This window comes from Gadus macrocephalus, chromosome 1, assembly GCF_031168955.1.
Source record: "Gadus macrocephalus chromosome 1, ASM3116895v1".
In the NCBI taxonomy this organism is placed as follows: Eukaryota; Metazoa; Chordata; class Actinopteri; order Gadiformes; family Gadidae; genus Gadus; species Gadus macrocephalus.
The window spans coordinates 13,031,516-13,039,015 of NC_082382.1; the positions used below are offsets into that span (position 1 = coordinate 13,031,516).

General features: G+C 46.5%; 1 protein-coding gene across 2 annotated transcripts in view; it reads right to left on the reverse strand.

Moving 5' to 3' along the window:
• The window catches only part of LOC132452180 (prickle-like protein 2), a 29,067-nt gene that overhangs the window by 10,281 nt on the left and 11,286 nt on the right, over positions 1 to 7,500 (reverse strand). The window contains exon 2 of one of the 2 annotated variants that reach the window (XM_060044743.1): positions 716 to 758. The exons of the other annotated variant lie outside the window; for it this stretch is intronic. The gene's annotated coding sequence lies outside the window, so the exon portion shown is untranslated. The remainder of the gene's footprint in view (positions 1 to 715; positions 759 to 7,500) is intronic. 2 annotated transcript variants of the gene reach the window in all.

Here is a 7,500-nt window from a genome sequence, read left to right on the forward strand (position 1 = left end):
AGAGAGAGGGAGAGAGAGAGAGAGAGAGAGAGAGAGAGAGAGAGGGAGAGGGAGAGGGAGAGAGAGGGAGAGGGAGAGAGAGGGAGAGGGAGCTAGAGACAGAGACAGAGATGTTACTTTTGGTTTGCAGTCGGGTGTCATAGCCGTTCAATAGGCATTTCTTTTGATTTGCGTTCACCGCCTCATACTGCTTTGTCTAATCTACTGTATTGACAAATGAACTGTTTTATGACTGTATTATTCTTCTTCTACTTGATTTGAAGACTTCTAAGTCTCGGTAATTGATGGATGACATCAACATGTATATGCATTTAGTCTTCAGATTGGATTTTCTCATTTGTTTTTACTATCTAGCAATTTAGCTTTAGATGCTATGATCCAAAGCGACTTACAGAGTGAAATCAGATACAGGTGGTTAATTAGCGCAGAGGTGTTTTAGCTATCGTACCCAGTACCTTTCAGCTGGGAGTCAAACACTAGCACCTCACCACAATCCACCTCTATCCCTTCACCCAGACACAAATAAAGACAGACCGAGAGGAACGGTCACTCTCTGTAACGTCCAGCAGGAGACAAAGACATGCCAGTGGACCCCCTATGTATAGAACCCCAGGAAGAAAAGATGGGGATAGAGAGCGGAGAGATGAAGGAAAGACGAGTGAATGCAGTGTTAAGAGCAACGCTTCTCCTTTTCCACGTGTCATGCTTCACCCACCTCCCTCCATCCTCCTCCCATCCTCGTGCGCTTCTGACAGGCTCTGTGTGGGCGTGCATGAGGGAGAGAAAGAGAAGCAGAGGGAGTGATGGAGAGAGAGAGAGAGAGAAGAGAGAGAGAGAGAGAGAGAGAGAGAGAGAGAGAGAGAGAGAGAGAGAGAGAGAGGAAGAGATAAAAAAGGCTCTTATTTATGTAAAAGCTGACATGAGAGGAGGTGCTTGGCTTGAGCATGCTGCCGAACCCTGCTTCTCGGTTAACTCTTTGCGGTGAAAAACAGCAGAAAGCAACCGTATGGAATAGAAAAACGGGCTGTTTGCTCTCTGTGACTGAGAACAAGATGAACTGCTCACAGAGGATCTCTTTGTATGTGTTGTCACTTGTGTGGCCGGAGCTCGCCAGGAGAGGATTGGGGGTCCCGTTGGATGGCTTTGTCTCTTTCAAAGCGATATCAGTTTTAAGACCCATCGCCCCATGCAATCCCAGCATACTATCCATCTGGTTGTCCGACGCATCTTGGGACTAAACTTGTAATAAAGGTCTATATAAAGGTCTGTCAAAATTGTGCTTCTATTCCTTTAAAACAACAACGATCAACAACAACAACAAAAACTACAACAGCTGGCTGTATCTGTTGCTCCAAGCTATTGCCAAAGTCAATCTGTGCTCTGAAGTTTATTTTCTAGATGAAAACATAATGACTTGCTGATTGCAGACAGAAACAGATACTCAGTCCTATCCTATCTCTAAAAAGATGAAATGCCTTCCTTTATCAAACCTCCCTAGGACGAACCAAAGGTTCAGCCCAACCAATGAAATATTAAAGCCTCACGTAGAGGGAGGTTTGCAGCTATATATAATATAGAGATTTTAGTTGCCAGGTAGTTTTACTGTGTGTGGTTTGGGTATGTGTTAGTGCTTGTGTGCATGCATGCAAGCATATGTGTGTGTGTGTGTGTGTGTGTGTGTGTGTGTGTGTGTGTGTGTGTGTGTGTGTGTGTGTGTGTGTGTGTGTGTGTGTGTGTGTGTGTGTGTGTGTGTGTGTGTGTGTGTGTGTGTGTGTGTGGTCTGTGTGTGGTTTGGGCTATGCATATGTTGCCATTTATAGACAACAGAGGGAAGGTGAAATTGATTGTGATTCTTCTGCCGGCCGGTTGTGTCGCTGTCCACCATGTAATGCTGTAGAACATAGAATGCCTCCCTGCTCTGCCCACAGGACAGGAGCAGAACCATAGTAGATGGCTGTGGAAACCACTGAACTGTCTAAAGGTCAATTTCAGATAAATTGATGCAAATGTATTATGGAAGTGTAGGGCACAGTTTAGGAAGGGAAAACCTAAGCCCAGAGGGAATAAATGTAGAGTTTTGGCTAAAGTGCTGATCTCAGCACATAGTTGCTTCTCCCATTCGCTCAGCTATTCAACACATAAAGCTGAAACATTCCGATGCATGCAGGCAGATGATTGTATAAGAATGTATTGTAGACTACATGGTCCCACATTGTAGTTTAGACCACACGATGATTAAATTACTTGCAACCAAGAGTGCCTATGTACGTGCATTGATATGCCGTTTTCTGCCTTTAATTGGACGCATCAAGGAGAGACCACATGTGTTATTGGCAGTTATGTTCATGAAGCAATCTGCATTGCTAATACTCTCTCTCAAATGAATCTGATTTTGAGCTGATATTATGACGAAGTGCCCTCAACCGACCAGCCATCCATTCATCCCCTCACCATCCCATGCATTCATCTATCCATGCATCTATCCATTTATCCACCCATCCATCCATTCACCCACCAATTGATCCATCCATCCATCCATCCACCCACCCATCCATCCACCCACCCATCCATCCATCCATCCATCCATCCATCCATCCATCCATCCATCCATCCATCCATCCATCCATCCATCCATCCATCCATCCACCCATCCATCCATCCATCCATCCATCCACCCATCCACCCATCCATCCATCCATCCATCCATCCATCCATCCATCCATCCATCCATCCATCCATCCATCCACCCATCCATCCATCCATCCATCCACCCATCCACCCATCCACCCATCCATCCATCCATCCATCCATCCATCCATCCATCCATCCATCCATCCATCCATCCATCCATCCATCCATCCATCCATCCATCCACCCATCCACCCATCCATCCATCCATCCATCCATCCATCCATCCATCCATCCATCCATCCATCCATCCATCCATCCATCCATCCCTCTATCCATCCATTCATCCATCCACACACTGATTCATCCATCCACCCATCCTCCATCCATCCATCCATCCTCCATCCATTCCTCCATCCATCCATCCATCCATCCATCCATCCTCCATCCATTCCTCCATCCATCCATCCATCCATCCATCCATCCATCTCCATGTCAGGTTCCAGAAAGCACTGGAGTCGGTCCCAGACGCTCTGAGTAGTGCGCCAACCATCACTAGATCACATACTCCCCCCTCCCCTAAGAACACCTATGGCCAATTTACAGTCTAATATTAGACCAAGACATCTTTGTCTGTAGTGTATGTGGGAGGACACCCAGGCCGTACCCGCTAGCAACGAGGAAAGACAGCACCACAAGGGTGCTGGGCGAATACTCATCATGGAAAATATTATGTTGGAATATAGCTTCTAGATATCAGTATATGCATCACCTCACTACTCTTCTTCAGCCCTTCGTCATTGTTCCTCCTTACTCATCCACCCTTCCTCTTCCTCATCGTCATCCTCCTCCTCCACACTAATCTTTCTCCAGGTGCTGATTCGCTCCAGCGACTCTTTGCATCTCATCGTCGCTCCACTTCCACCCATAGCCACCGTGCACCACCCAAGCACCTCCCTGACAACACACTGACATCAGTAGATCTAATTAGGGAGGGGGAACCAGATGGGTAATGCCTGCGTTTGTCCCAAACAATCATCCTCATTCCTTCATCTAAATGGCCCAGCAGCTCTATTTGAGGGGAACACAGAACACTCTCAGAGATCACAAGACATGAATTTGATTTAGTTTGAGCTAAACGTCATGTGACGGGAGCTCAGGTGAGAGGTTCCTGGTTCTTATACCTCTCATACCTCCCACGCCACACCCCATGTCTGCTCGTTCTAATATCTTCTCAGTACATGCTCTGTGGCTGAAGGAATGGCGACCGTTACATCGCAGGCTACGTCTCAGCCCGGCAACACATTCAGAAACCGTTCCACCGTGTAGCGTAAGCCTGGCTAGCCGTTCCCTGCTCCAGCCTGCTGAACATGTATCACTGAATAATAATAAAAGGTTGGTGGAGGAGAAAAGAGGCACACACACACACACACACACACACACACACACACACACACACACACACACACACACACACACACACACACACACACACACACACACACACACACACACACACACACACACACACACACACACACACACACACACACACTCACACACACACACACACACACACACACACACTCATATTTCAAACACACGTTTCACCGTACTTCAGGACCACCAGCTTGTCCTCCCGGTGTGAGCAGATTATTTTGCACAGTGTGAAATAAGTGTGCCAGAACACTGTAACCTTCCACCAGCCAGTGTAAAAGCTGTAGAGCTGCTCACCTCGGTAACTACGGTAACCGCTGCTCAATCTCTCTAGCTCTCCCCCCCACCGTTAACGTGATGTGATGGAACCCAATAGCAGGATGGCAGAGTGGAGGTGGCAGGAGCCAGTAGAAAAGCGGGTGCAGATAGAGTATGCGCGTTGGTTTCAGTATCCAAGTCCTAATAAGCTTCCAAGGATACATTCTGCTACTACTACTTTAAAATACACTAAGGGTAATTATCTTGCGAAGGTAGGCTTGCTGGTTAGATCCCTTGGCTAAAAGGGCATTGATGTGTCATGGGCAAGAGGCCAGGGCCTGACCTGCTCCCGGGACACGGGTTACAACCTTGCACGGGTGAGTTCACTTTGGTGGTGGAACGTTCGATGCATCACTGTAAGGTGCAATCTAAACAAGGCCCTCTGTAACATCTAACGTCCAAAAGCAAAACCACTGCAATGCAGATGGTGCGGTTAAGTGCCCCGATCCGATTCCTGTGTGATATGGAGACGAACATATTAAAATATGACCCTAATTAATATAACATGATATTATACATTTGAATGCACTGCAGATCATTGCAATGACGTGATAATACATTGTTTCACTGCGATTCAGTTCACCCAACAAAATGCCAAACATGGGGCTCGTTATTACATTAACAGGCGGCTCACTCTGGGCTTTAATCAGTTCATAATCCCATTATGAGGATTACATTCTTAGTGAGATTTATTTGGATCAGGAATAACAAGGAATTAATTGCATGTGCATGACCCCATTGGAAAAGAGTTGACTGATTCATCTGGCAGAGCAGAAGCTGAGAGTCTGTTTGATTACCACGGGGATCCTACATGTCCTACCAAATGTGAATTACAGTGTTAGATGCCTACAGATATCTGATATATGAGGTGGACGTCCCACCCATTGTTTTAGACAAGCACGTATGCATCGCAATCACGCACATTACATATAGACATGCACGCCTCACACTTAATCTATCCCCATATACACACACATACACACACACGAACACACACACACACACACACACACACACACACACACACACACACACACACACACACACACACACACACACACACACACACACACTCTCACACACACACACACACACACACACACACACACACACACACACACACACACACACACACACAAACACACTTATACACACGCACACACGCTCGCTTCTTATCCTCATGATGTGTTAATTGCCCGAGGCCTGTTCCTGCAATTTTAAGTAGGACTCTCTTACCTACAGATGGTTGAAATTTCTCGGGGAATTTGCAAGCTGTAATTAAATGGAGAGCAAATATCTTCTCTTCTCACACTGTGTGTATGTGTGTGTGTGTCTGTGTGTGTGAGGGGATGACCTGAAATAGAATAGCAGGATTTCACCCGGCACATTCACACTCACAGATTTGTTGTGCGCCTGCGAAGCTCTGCCTAAATGGGAAGATGCACCCCCCGGTGTCTTCGATTGGGCAAGTCTCCCTTTGTTTGTCCAGTTCTGCTTTCAGTTCAAATGACAAATTACCCCGTGTAACTCGTACTCAGATACAAGGAGAGACGGGGGCCAGCAGTGGGGCGTCTCCAACCCAGCTCACTGGAGCGACGCCGTCAGTAGATGGCAATCGGATCAACCTGCTTCATAGAACACAGGAAGTTTTGGGGGCCAGATTGAGCCTGAGATCTGATAGCAGAAGCGGGGCTGTGGCTATGCAGGGCCCTTCTCCTTCCTGGGCTGCAGGTGATTCATAACATCATGCTAATTTGCCTTGTTTGATGCTGTTTCACAACCCATGCCTCAGGCACTGTTATTTATCCACAGGGACTTGTTGCTGATGGTATATATGCAATGTAGGTGTGTGTGTGTGTGTGTGTGTGTGTGTGTGTGTGTGTGTGTGTGTGTGTGTGTGTGTGTGTGTGTGTGTGTGTGTGTGTGTGTGTGTGTGTGTGTGTGTGTGTGTGTGTGTGTGTGTGTGTGTGTGTGTGTGTGTGTGTGTGTTAGGGAGAGCTTGAGTGTGTGTGTGTTTGTGTGTGTGTGTGTGTGTGTGTGTGTGTGTGTGTGTGTGTGTGTGTGTGTGTGTGTGTGTGTGTGTGTGTGTGTGTGTTTGTGTGTGTGTGTGTGTGTGTGTGTGTGTGTGTGTGTGTGTGTGTGTGTGTGTGAGGGAGCGCTTGTGTTTGTGTGTGCATGTGTGTTAGAGTGTGCGTTAGAGTGTGTGTTTGGGTTCGTGCATGCGTTGGAGTGTAATGTATTTTGTACGCTGTAAGCACATGAACACATGTGTGTGTGTGTGTGTGTGTGTGTGTGTGTGTGTGTGTGTGTGTGTGTGTGTGTGTGTGTGTGTGTGTGTGTGTGTGTGTGTGTGAGTGATCAAGTTTTTTACGCTTAAAACACAATTCTCAGAGAGGGAAATTGAGAAAAAGAGAGAGAAAGGGGGGGGGGAAGACATATGGGATAAAAATAAGCCTGTAGCGATGAACTTTCAGAGATCCGTCCTTTATGTTTCCCCGATGCAACGTGGCACCGTGCATATATTGGGTGGCAGAGTGCCCTTATCTCTAATGCAACTCTACTTCAACACTAATAGCCCTGAAAGCCTCTGTGTAACTTCGACACGGTCGTACGGGCACATCTCAGAGCACTCCCAGCGCCCTGGAGAAGAAGGGCTTTGAACCCGTGATGAAATTTCCCTCAGTCCTCCTGAATGATTCATCGTCAGCCTGGCTACTCTTATCTTGAGCTTGAATCCAAACATTGGTTTACCAAACATGACATGACAGGTTAGTGTTTGTTCATACTATATTTTTCCTAAATCGTATCATATTGCATGAATCACATTAGAAATTTTAAATGTTAAATGTAGTCTGATGTTATTTAAAATGACCCTCGCTGGGGAGAGAGTAGCCATTGGAGGGCTGATTCATTGGACACACCTCTTCCATTGTTAGGTTCTCAAAGTTACTTTGTGCCGCAACGCTGTCAACAATGGAGCCATAATCACTCACGTCACAGTCTTTCTAAAGCCAACAAAGAAACATCTTTCGAATGTGACTGGCCCACAATGACGCAGACAATGAGACAGGACATATTGTTCAAATCTCAGTGGGAATCAGGCAACAGAATGTGCAT